Genomic DNA, 12,794 nt, shown 5'->3' on the forward strand with positions numbered 1-12,794 from the left:
GTACATCAATAAATAATATCAATGATAGTAGAAATCTTCTTCCCAAGCTCAAATGGAAACTTTGAACTATTTAACACAAAGTGTAATATTTGCTATAGGCTTTCTGTAAACTTCTTTATCAAAATAAGGGAGTTCTTTTCTATTTCCAGTTTGTTAAAATGATTTTTTTAAATCATGAAAGGATGTTGGATTCTTTTGAATTATAATCTCTTCCTTTATCTACTAAGATGGTCATAATTTTTATCCTTTAATCCTTAAATGTAGCGTATTACATTATTTAATTTTATAGTGTCAAACCAGCCTTGAATTCCTTGAATAAGCCCTACTTTATCATGACTTTAGACCATTTTACTCCATTTATGCCTTCCTCTCCCAGACCTATTTGTTGTTATTGTCGTGTTTTTTAGTTTTCCCCTTTTAAACACTATAGGATATTATTATTATTGTTATTAGTTTATAAACTCAGTGTTCCTTTGTTTACCCACATATTGATCACTTTCTTTGTTCTTCTTACATATTAGTCCATATGGAATCATTTTCCTGCCTAAAGTGCATCCTTTAAAATTTTCTTTAGAGTGACTCTAATAGTGGTAAATAATTTTTGTTAGCTTAATTTATCTCCTTCTTTGTACAATATTATTTCTGTGTATAGAAATCTAGCCTGACAATTATTTTCTTGTAGGACATTGAAGAACCCAATTGCTAGTCTTTGGACTTCCACTATGGCTGTTGAGAAGTCAAGGGTCAATATGCCACTCCTTTAATGATAACCTAATTTTAAGACACTCTCTTTGCCTTCGAACTTCTGCATTTCCACAGGGTGTATCTGGATGTGGATTTATTTTTATTTAACTTGTTTGAGATTCGTTGCAATTCTTGAAGCAGTGGATGAATGTCTTTCAAAAGTTCTTGGAAAAGTCTCACCCCTTATCAGTAAAAATATTGCACCTGCCCTGTTTTCTCTTTCATTGTGTTCTAGAGCTCAGATTAGATATTTGATAAACCATTTCACTTTATCCAATGTTTTTCAATGTTTATTTTATATTTTTCACCTTTTTTCTTTCTGTGCTGCATTCTGGATGCTGTCATCTGGACTATCTTATTCACAAATTCTTTTTTCAATTGTGTGAAATACGTGTGTTGTGTTTTTAATGTCAATTATTTTAATTTTCATGTTAAGAAATATTACTTGATTTCTTAGTGTCTGCTATGTTATTTTTAATAAATTCCTCTTCCATGCAAAAATATTCAAGTTTTCAGACTTGCCTTTTATTTCTTTAAACATAGTAAGCATATTTTTTCATAATTTGTGTTAATAATTTCATTATTTTAGGTCTGTTTATGCTGTTATTTCAGCTGATTGTCATTTACAGTACCTTATTTCCTTGTGTTCTGAGTTACCCTTGTGAACTGCTCATTTTTTCATGGGAAGTTAGTTGTGGGGATGCTTTGTAGCATAAGATAAGGGTGCCGTCCTCCAGGGATGATTTGTTTTTGTTTCTTCCATGTGCCTAGGAGCACTAAGATTGCAGACTCATTTTAAGCTAAATTAATAGTTTGAATTTTATCAGTTATATAAGTTGTGTATGTTTTCCCTCATAGCTTGCCCTGTAACTTTGTTTACAGTGGTTTTTTTGTTTGTTTGTTTGTTTGTTTGTTTTGCGGTACGTGGGCCTCTCACTGTTGTGGCCTCTCCCGTTGCGGAGCACAGGCTCCGGACACGCAGGCTCAGTGGCCATGGCTCACGGGCCTAGCCGCTCCACAGCATGGGGGATCTTCCCAGACCGGGGCACGAACCCGTGTCCCCTGCATAGGCAAGTGGACTCTCAACCACTGCGCCACCAGGGAAGCCCTACAGTGTTTTTTATTGAACTATAGTTTGGATTTTTTTTTAATCTTAAGGGGAGCATTACATTTTTTTGTAATTTTGTTTTTATTCCTTAAGAGCCTCTTTCCTACTCCAAGTCATATGTTCTATATTTTCATCTCAAATATTAAAAAGTTTTGATTTTCATAATTGTAAATTATTTTTATTTATAGTATAATATAGAAAATTTATTATTTTTTAATGAATATCCAGTAGTCCAAGCATGATTTACTAAATAGTTCATCCTCTCCTCTCTGATTTGAAATACTATGTTTCCGTGTATGTATGAGTCTGTTTCTGGGCTCTGCATTCTATTCCAGTAGTGCCTTTACCTCTACAATGTCTGCATGCCTCATTCTTCCTTTTCAAAATTACGTGGACATTTAGGATTACCTTGTCAAGTACCACATTAAAACCTGTTTGAAAATTAATTGAAATTGGGTAGTATTTATGTAGACTTGGAGCTGTTTTACAGTAATAACTTTAAAAAATATTGTCTTTCATCTATGAACATAGCCTATATATCTTCATTTATTTCTTTGAGATGTGTTATAATTTTCTCAACAAAATTTTTGAACATCTTCTATGTCTCATTACCTTATCATTTTTTTGTGTGTTTGTGAATGGTATCTTTTTTTTTCTTTATAGTTTCCAGTTGATTTAGCTGGTTTAGAACTATCATTATTTTTTTGTGTGTTAATTTTGTAACCAGCAATCTTAATGAACCCTTTTTAGTACTATGAGTTTATTAGAAGATTTACTTGGCTTTTCTATGCAGTAGATTATGTCATCTACAAAGAAAGTTTTGTATTTACTTTTTAATATTTATTAAGATAGAAAGTGATAAAAACTCTCATCAAAGTGGGTACCAAGGGAACATATCTCAACATAATAAAGGCTTTGTGACAAACCCATAACTAACATCATACCCAATGGTGAAAAGCTGAAAGCCTTTCCTCTAAATTCAGGAAAAAGATGAGGATGCCCACTCTCACCACTTCTATTTAACATCATATTGGAAGTCCTAGCCACAGCAATCAGAAAAGAAAAAGAAATAAAAGGCATCCAAATTGGAAAAAAAAGAAGTAAAACTGTCACTATCTGCAGATGACATGATACTTTAAATCAAAAACTCTAAAATCTCCACCCAAAACTTATTAGAACTAGTCAATGAATCCAGCAAAGTTGCAGGATACAGGATTAATATACAGAAATCTGGTGCTTTTCTATACACTATCAGAAAGAGAAAGTTAAAAAAAAATTCCATTTAAAATTACATCTAAAAGAATGAAATACCTAGGAATAAACTTAACCAAGGATGTGAAAGACCTATACTCTGAAAACTATGAAACACTGATGAAGGAAATTGAAGATGATACAAAGAAATGGAAAGATATCTTGTGTTCTTGGATTGGAAGAATTAATATTGTTAAAATGGCCATACTGCCCAGAGCAATCTATAGACTTAATGCAATCCCTATCAAAGTACTCATAACATTTTTCAGAGAACTAGAACAAATAATCCTAAAGTTCATATGGAACCACAAAATACCTCGAACTGCCAAGGCAATCTTGAGAAAAAAGAACAAAGCTGGAGGTATCATGCTCCCAAACTTCAGACTATACTACAAAGTTACAGTAATCAAAACAGCATGGTACTGGCATAAAAATAGACATATAGACCAGTGGAACAGAACAGAGAGCCCAGAAATAAACCCACACACCTATAGTCAATTAATCTAAGACAAATGAGGCAAGAATATACAGTGGAGAAAAGACAGTCTCTTCAACAAATAGTACTGGGAAAACCAGACTGCTACATGTAAAACAATGAGATTAGAACATTTCCTCACACCATACACAAAATAAACTCAAACTGGATTAAAGACTTAAATGTAAGACCTGAAACCACAAAACTCCTATAAGGGAACATAGGCAGAACATTCTTTGCCATAAATCATAGCAATATTTGTCTGGATCTGTCCCCTACGGCAAAAGAAATAAAAGCAAAAATAACAGATGAGACCTAATTAAAATCTCTTGAACAGCAAAGGAAACCAATGAAAAAGTGAAAAGACAGCCTTTAGAATGGGAGAAAGTATTTGCAAAGGATATAACTTACTGGGGTTAATATTCCAAAATATATAAACAGCTCATACAACTCAATATCCGAAAAAAAAACCAACCAATCAAAAATGGGTATAAGATCTGTATAGACATTTTTCCAAAGAAGACGTATGGATGGCTAACAAGCACATGAAAAGATGCTCAACAATGCAATTATCAGAGAAATACAAATCAAAACAACAGTAAAATATCACCGCACATCTGTCAGAATGGCTATCATGAAAAAGTCTACAGATAAATGTTGGAGAGGATGTGGAGAAAAGGGAACCCTTGTGCACTGTTGGTGCGAATGTAAATTGATGCAGCCACCATGGAAAACAGTATGGTGCTTCCTCAAAAAACTGAAAATAGAGCTACCTATTTTCTGAAAATGCCACTCCTGAGTATATATCCAGAAAAAAATGAAAACACTAATTTGAAAAAGATTTATAATACACAAGATATGGAAGCAACCCAAGTGCCCATCAACAGACAAATGGATAAAGAAGTTGTGGTATATATATACAATGTAATATTACTCAGCCCTACAAAGAATAAAGTCCTGCCATTGGTGGCAGCATGGATGGACCTAGAGAATATTATGCTTAGTGAAATATGTCAGACAGAGAAAGACAAATACCATATGATATCATTATATATGGAATCTGAAAAATAATACAAATGAAATATATGCAAAACAGAAACAGACTCATAGATATAGGAAACAAACTAGTGGTTACCAAAGGGGAGAGAGAAAGGGGCAGGAACAAATAGGGGTTATGGGATTAAGAGATGCAAACTACTATGTATAAAATAGATTAGCAGCAAGGATATATTGTACAGCACAGGGAATTATAGCCATTATCTTGTAATAACTTTTAATGGAGTACAATCTGTTAAAATACTGAATCACAATTCTGTATACCTGAAACTAATAGAATATTATAAATCAACTACACTTCAATGAAAATGCTTTAATATTTAGTGTAATGTTTATTGAAAGGTTTGAGAGTAATTTTGTATCAGATTAAGGAAGTTCCCTTCTATTCCTCATTTTCTAAGAGAGATTGTTTTCTTTTTCTAAATCATAAATGAATATGGACTCGTTGAATGTGCTTTTGTTCTCTGTAATTTTGAAAAAAGTTAAATTATTTTGTCTTTTCAAGAACTGAAGTCATTTATGCCTATAGTTTCATTTCTATCTACTGCTTTAACTTTCTGATTCGACATGATTTGTATCTTGAATTCTATATTATAAAAGTATTTTATACTTCATTCAATCTTATATGTACATAGTAGAGGAAATTACCTCAAATCAAAAGTTTCAATGAATTTATTTTTAATTTTTTGGCTGCGTTGGGTCTTCGTTGCTGTGCGTGGGCTTTCTCTAGTTGGGCGAGCGGGGGCTACTCTTCATTGCGGTGCACGGGCTTCTCATTGCAGTGGCTTCTCTTGTGGGGGAGCATGGGCTCTAGGCATGTGGGCTTCAGTAGTTGCAGCACATGGGCTCAGTAGTTGTGTCACACAGGCTTATTTGCTCCGTGGCATGTGGGATCTTCAGGGCTCAAACTTGTGTCCCCTGCACTGGCAGTCAGATTCTCAACCACTGCACCACCAGGGAAGTCCCCAAAAGCTTTTAGAAGTGTTTTAACTAGGAGTCTGATTGCTAGGTGTAGTGAGTTGAATGGTGGCCTCTAAAAAGATATGTCCACGTCCTAACCTCTGAAACCTGCAAATGTAACCTTATTTGAAAAGGTGTCTTTACAGGTGTAATTATGTTAAGGATCGCAAGACAAGATCATCCTAGATTATCTAGGTGAGCTCTCAATCCAATGACAATAGTCCTTCTAAGAGACATACGGAGGTCTTCTTCTTCTCCTCCAAGAAATGCACAGAGCTACCAGAAGCTAGAAGAGCCAGGGAAGGATTCTTCACTAGAGTCTTCAGAAAGAGTGTGGTTCTATGGACAACTTGATTTTGGACTTCTGACCTCCAGAACGGTGAAACAATACATTTCTGTTAGGGCAATTTTTTATGATACCCCTAGAAAACTAATATCATTCTGGTTATTAAATCTTTTTCTATTTTATATGTTTCAAATGTCTTCTATGAGCCTGTCTCTTGTCTTTTAGTGGAATATGGGTGATCATCATCTTTTTTCACACATTGAGTCTCATTGTCTTCCAAAATGTCTCTGAGTGTTTTCCAGAAAAATTTGAAGAGTTTTTTTCTGAAATTAAGGTAAAGGTGGAGTCATAGTAGCGGTGTGGAAAGGTATGTTTCTTATTAAAGGCACTGACAGCAGGGAAGTTAACATTGTCTCTTGGCAAAAACACAAATCAGCTTCGTAGCTGATATAACATTATTGACAAGTGTTAAAAGTGATGGAAGTGATGAAAGACTGTACTTTCACATGGCATACATGGACAACTTTTTTTTAAAATAAATTAATTTTATTTATTTATTTTTGGCTCCGTTGGGTCTTTGTTGCTGTGCATGGGCTTTCTCTAGTTGTGGTGAGCGGGGGTTACTCTTCGTTGTGGTGTACAGGCTTCTCGTGGTGGTGGCTTCTCTTGTTGCGGAGCATGGGCTCTAGGCATGCAGGCTTCAGTAGTTGTGGCACTCGGGCTCAGTAGTTGTGACAACTAAGCACGGGCTTAGTTGCTCTGCGGCATGTGGGATATTCCCGGGCCAGTGCTTGAACCCGTGTTCCCTACATTGGCAGGCGGATTCTTAACCACTATGCCACCAAGGAAGCCCATGGACAACATTTTTATTATCCTAGAAGGATCAGAGAGGGAAAATAAATCTGTAAGAGTTGAAAGTAGCTGAAGTCTACAAATTTAGCATGTGCTCAGGTGAAAAATTCTGTGTGCATTCATGTGTATGTGTTGTAAAGTGTCATTATTTACAGTATTCAAGATGTAGCCTTTTGTAATTTCCTGTTTATTTTTCTTAGTCTGAGATATAACTTTTTTAAATAAATATTTCCCTTTAGAATGACTTAAATATATCAGACAGATAATATGGTGCCACTATTAATACATGACTATTCAGTAGCTCAGAAATTAAGTGCATTATATATAAATAGAAAATTATTTTCAAGATTTCTAGGATGGTCCTACCTTGTCATTACTCTCTGAAAGCATGGTTCTTCCCCCACCTTGGGTCACCAGTAGAAGACCTTCACATGGATTCCCATCAATAAGTATTTTTCTCATTGACTAAAAAAATTTGATATTTTGGGTGGGAGCTTTGGAGAGGAGAAGCTGGAGTCTCTTAGCTTAGCGTATTATGCAGTACAGTTCAGAGACAGGTATGGTCCCCTCAAGTACTTCAGCTTGACCTGAACTACTGGAGTTCAGCTTCAACATAATTGCAGCACAGCAAGGAGTCCCTTCTGGAAACCAGCTGCTTGATCAGGGATTCATTTATCAGGAGGATTATGACTCCAAACATTTTTCTAAACTGTTGTGGCCATTTAAAAAGGAAAAAAAAAGAGGAGTCTGGGGAACTAATTAGGAAGGAGTGGCTCCCCTCCGAGTCTTGACCTTAACCCCACTGAGAAAGTATGGGATTTACTTTACCTAAGTAAGGAAAGAACATAAATAGTTGGCAAAAATGCTCTGTGGTATGAGTTCCGGCAAGTCATGAATTGGCCTGATACAGACTGGGAGAGAGAGAGGAAATGAAACACAAGAGAAACTCCAAAGACTTTAAAAGTAACAATTAAATGTATCATTATAATACATTATTATTTTGTACTTTCCTGATTACAAGAAAATAAACCAATGTGAGTCTGTGATTAGTATGTAAAATATAATATAAAAAAATGTTTTTGGTCTTTGTCAGGTTATGAAGTGTTGCCACAATGAGTCTGGGTATCACTTTCTATTATTCCATTTAGTAGATTGTGTTTTCTCTATCTGCATTTTAATGTCTCATTAGTTTTGGAAAATCCTCAGGCTTAACCTTGTAGAATATTGTTTCTTCCACATTATTTGCTCCTCTTTCTCCAACTCTAATTGTGTTACACCTTCTTATCTTATTTTCCATGTTTCTTAAACCCTCTTTCATTTAAAAAAAAAACTCCTGATATATTTGTGTTACATTCTGGGTAATGTCATTATTTCTATCTTCCAGTTACTGAGCTATTTCAAATGTACTACTTAATCCACTCACTAAGATTTTCATTTCAGTGATTGTAACTTTCACTTCTTAAGGTTCCATTTAAAAAGAAAAACAGTGTAATTTCTTGAAAGTCTTTAGTTTTGTGTTGGGAGGACTTTATATAGTTTTCAAAACTGCTAGAAGCAGAAATTTAGCCCCTTTTCAAGTCTGTCTCTGCTGTATTAAGTAAACTGTAGGATAAATGAAGATATAATAGCTAGGAAGCTCAAATCAACAAAAACAAGTACTTGTAGCTCCTTGTATAGTCTACAGAGTTCTTTAAAATACTGGTCTTTAATTTGATCTTCATAGTACTCTTGTGAGGTGCTTACTCTTATTTCCATTGCTGAAGCTAAGAGACTTACCCAAGGCCTCCAAGCTAGTAATAAGTAGAGCTGAAATTAAACTCATGTTTTATGACTCATTTTATTCCATACTTTTTCAGTATATATTAAACAATTTTTATGTTTATGTCATGGGGTAATAGAGTGTTGGGTAATTAGGGAAAGGTGTACTTTGTTCCAGTATATCATAATTAAATTTTCTTTGAAAAAAGCTACTTAGGTTCAGCCCAAGATAATTCAAAATATTTCCTGAGTAGAAGACAACGGATTTTCAGACCTGCCTTATTTTCTTCATTTCCATGTTTCCTTACGTTTCTTTCCATATTTCTACCCCTGTTTTTAGGGTCTTATGTTCTGTAAAGCAATTAATAAATTGTAGTTTATAATAATTTAAGATCTACTACTTTTTAGTTTGTTGGATCACTATGAGGATGAAATTAGATCATGTATATTCACGTTCCTCATAAAGTGTCTGGTTCCTAACGGGCACTCAAAAAAAGAGGAATTCTTTTAAATGCAAAGATAGCATAAATACTAATCCCATGAAGTCATAATTCCACTTTGTATCCCTCACAACATGTATCAGTCAGGGTTCTGCAGAGAAACAGAACCATTAGCGTGTGTGTGTGTGTGTGTGTGTGTGTGTGTGTGTGCGCGCACGTGCACATGTGTGTGCATAGAGAGACACAGAGAGATTGACTTTATAGAATTGGTCCACGTGATTGTGGAAGACTGGCACATCTGAAATTTTTAAGGTAGGCCAGCAGGCTGGAAACTCAGGCAGGATTTCTATGTTGCAGTCTTGAGGTAGAGTCTCTGCACCAGGAAACCTCAGTGTTTCAAAATTAACCATCATACAGCGTGTAGTATTAATCCATGGCTCTTCACATTCAGGGACTATATCAAATGTTTTTATTGAATTCAGTTATATTTTTAGAAAAATGTTTCTCACATATCACACCAAAGTTTAATTTATCCATATTTAGTCAGAAAGCTTACTCTCTGTTTACTCACCTTCCAAAAAAGATCTTTTAAAAATATTAGCATCACTGGTTTAACCGTATAGCTTGCCATGGTGACTTTGTTTTATAGGCAAAACTCATTTACATATTTATATGCTAATGTGCTTATTTGATATCAAAATGAGACACTTTAATAATAGGCTCTAACATAGATTTGTTGTTGTACTAAGCATTGTATGCATACATATATTATTGATAAGCTTTATAACAACCCTATGAAGAAAGTATATTACTATAATCTCTTTTATAGATGAGGAAACTGAAACTCATAGACTTTAAATTACTTTTTCAAGGTCATAAACATGACTTCAAATAAAAATCAGATCTCTGAATCTAGGCCAGTGCTTTAACCACTCTGCTTGCATAGCTCTTAACGTTATTATACTAATTTATTTTAGTTATAATGACAGAAGCACTGAGAAAACTTTAAATACATTCTGAATCAAAACACTTGTGTACCAATAGATTGGACTCTCCATATACGTAAGTAGAAATTTAAGTCTTTTTCATATGAACTTTGTATAATGAAGATTTAAGTGTTGAAAATCAGCTTCTTAACTGCTTTTGAGATTTCGTTCTCTCCTGGAATTTTTTAAAGTAGAGTTTCTGAAATAATGTTTTATACAACATTGGTTCTATATGATATCAGTAAAATATTACTTTGGTCAAATAAGTTTGGGAAATTTTGAGTTAAAAAAGTCCAAAGAGAGTGCTTATTGCAATATTTCTCAGAGTATGTTATGCTCAAGTGCATTGTCACTTTCCAAAAGTGGAGTAGCTATAGCTGTTTCCAAACTTTATTTGAACAGCAATTCATGGGACTAGTGTCCCAAAGAACTTGCTTTTGGGGAATGCTATCCCAAAGTTGAGATAATATTTTATAATATCATCTTACTTGTCTGAATGTCTGAAACCTAATTTTCAAAACATAGATAAACCGGAAACCCAGATGATCCAGCTAAGGGGCCATCACAGGTAAAGCAGTTATGCTATAGAGGAAAGCTGTGTAAAACAAGGTTTCTGAAGGGGTCACAGTAAAGGATAATATGTCTTGGAGAACATTTGTACCACTGCCAGTCCATGGAATCTGGAAATGCAGAGTTTCCTTAAAACTTACTGAGCTCTCTATGCTAGTTCTTGATGGTCAGGGAAATTCACATCCCCAAAGCTTCCACAATCAAGTTTCAAATAATATTTTGCATTTATACCATAACTTCTAATTTTTCAAAACATTTCCACACATATTACCTTATTTAACCATGCCAGACTCACTGGTAAGTTGTGATAGGTCTGGTTTTCACAGCTGTGGAGGTGATTTGAGAACTCTCCTGCTTTACAAATTTTGGGTTTTGTCTGGAGCTATGCTTTAGAAATCAATGAAGCACATCCCCAAGCAATGAGGCAGAACTGTGGACAGCTGGGAAATTGAAGCTCACACACCAGCCTGGGGTTCTTTTACAAACAAGATTTTTTTTTTCTTTTCAAACAAAGGGTCTTAGATGATTATGAAACTAACAGGTTTTCTAAATTAGTGGGATCTTCTTATCACACAAAGTTCTCATCTGCTCACTGTGAAAAGGACTGTAGGTAACTATTCAGTCTTTTGTTGTTATTCATGTATTTTTTCATGTTTCCTTTTTCTGATTACAACACACATTCATGTACACTGTAAAAAATTCTTAAAATACAGGGATTACGCTGGTGGCGCAGTAGTTAAGAATCTGCCTGCCAATGCAGGGGACGGGTTCAAGCCCTGGTCCGGGAAGATCCCACATGCTGCAGGGCACCTAAGCCCGTGTGCCACAACTACTGAGCCTGCGCTTTAGAGTCTGCAAGACACAACTACTGAGCCTGCCTGTTACAACTACTGAAGCCCACACGCCTAGAGCCTGTGCACCGCAGCAAAGAGTAGCCGCCGCTCACTGCAACTAGAGAAAGACCGCACACAGCAATGAAGACCCAACGCAGCCAAAAATAAATAAATGAATGAATAAATAAATTTATTTTAAAAATTCATAAAATATAGAAATACATAACATGAAAAGTGATAGTTCTCTATAATCTTGCTATTATTAATGGCTATAAATAACTTGTCTTATATTCTTCTAGATTTAATTTTACTATGCATTTACTATCAACCACATATGTGTATATTTATAAGTTTAATTTAAGAATAACATATAGAAAATTGCACTAATTTTAAGATTATACCTTAGTGAAGTATAAGAAAGTGGACAAACTCATATCTCCACCAGATAAGAAAGTAGACAAAGTCATATTTCCACCAGCCAAATAAAAAACAAAATAGAGTGATTCCAGTACTCTGAAAGCTTCCCTTGTGCCCTGGTCTTCATCATTACCCACTTCTTCCTCCCCAGAGGTAACCATTGCTTTGACTTCTAATACCATAGGGTTTTTTTTTTTCAACTTTATATAAATGGAATTATGGAGGATGTACTCATTCATGTCTGGATTCTTTCATTCTATGTTGTATTGATTAGACTTTTTCCATATTGTAACATGCAGCAATTTTCATTGCTGCATGATAACCCATTGTGTGAATATACCACAATTCAATGGTTGATGAATATTTGGATATGTTCCAGTTTTAGAGTATTATAAATAATGATGCTGTGAACATTCTTGTGCATGTCTTTGTATGCCTCTTGCTTGGATAGATACTAAGAAATGAAATTATTGGACTATAGGGCATATATATATATATCCATCTTTATTAGATGGTGCCAAACACGTTGCTGAAGGGGTTACAGAAATTTATACTCTGACCAGCAGTGCATGGAATGTTAATGGCTCCACATCTTCAGCACCTGGGCAACATCAGTCTGCAATTTTATAGCCATTCTGGTGAGGGTGTAGTGGTAGCTCATTGTAGTTTTCCTTGGCATTTACCTGATTATTATTTCTTTCCCACTGTCTTTGTGCCCTTCCTTCCAGATATTATCTTCTGATTCATTTTCTGCCTTATTATTTCTCTCTTCAACTCTGTCTAACCTGCTATTAAACTTACTCATTGGGATAATTTCTGTTATTATGTTGCTAATTTCCACTTGGTTCTCTTTTACATTTTCAACTTCTTGACCAAATTCTCAGTCTTGTCTTATAAACCCTTACACATACCAGCTATTTAATGACCATGTTTTATATCTCCATTATCTGGATCTCTGTGGGTTACTTCTATTGTTCACAATTTCTCTTGATTTTCAATCACCAAGTCTCACTGCTCATATACCAAGTTTCTGATTGTTAGATATTGATGATGAAAAA

This window comes from Phocoena phocoena, chromosome 5 (genome assembly GCF_963924675.1).
Source record: "Phocoena phocoena chromosome 5, mPhoPho1.1, whole genome shotgun sequence".
Classification (NCBI taxonomy): Eukaryota; Metazoa; Chordata; class Mammalia; order Artiodactyla; family Phocoenidae; genus Phocoena; species Phocoena phocoena.